We start from the raw sequence: 348 nt of genomic DNA, 5'->3' as shown, positions 1-348 counted from the left end.
TCATAAAAAATAGACATAAAAAGTAGAGACTATTTAGCCCCACCAAAAACAAGCCACACTTCGATTCTTAAGTGAAATGAAGGAAGGCGTTTTGGTCGGCCGTCCACGCCTTATCGGAAAACGATGCCGGGGAAAGAAAGGCCTATCGATACGGCGCTCACATATTTTTTTACGGAAAGATTCGCTGTCGTGTTATGCCTCTTTTCCATCGGCTGTCTTCCCTTACGATTTATTTTTATATATTTTTTTGTTTTGTATTTTTTCTTATCTTGTTTTGTTTTCTATTTGTTTTTGTTTTTTCTCTTTCTTCTTTATGTTTTTATTTGTTTATTTCTTTCTTCGTCATAA

General features: G+C 34.8%; 1 protein-coding gene across 1 annotated transcript in view; it reads left to right on the top strand.

The window, feature by feature from the left end:
- LOC119581716 overlaps nt 1-348 on the top strand; it is a gene marked incomplete in the record, with an annotated part of 132,029 nt that overhangs the window by 87,456 nt on the left and 44,225 nt on the right.

The sequence above is a fragment of the Penaeus monodon genome, chromosome 15, assembly GCF_015228065.2.
Source record: "Penaeus monodon isolate SGIC_2016 chromosome 15, NSTDA_Pmon_1, whole genome shotgun sequence".
Classification (NCBI taxonomy): domain Eukaryota; kingdom Metazoa; phylum Arthropoda; class Malacostraca; order Decapoda; family Penaeidae; genus Penaeus; species Penaeus monodon.
Note: the sequence above shows the minus strand (reverse complement) of the source record. Positions and strands in the feature narration are given on the sequence as shown.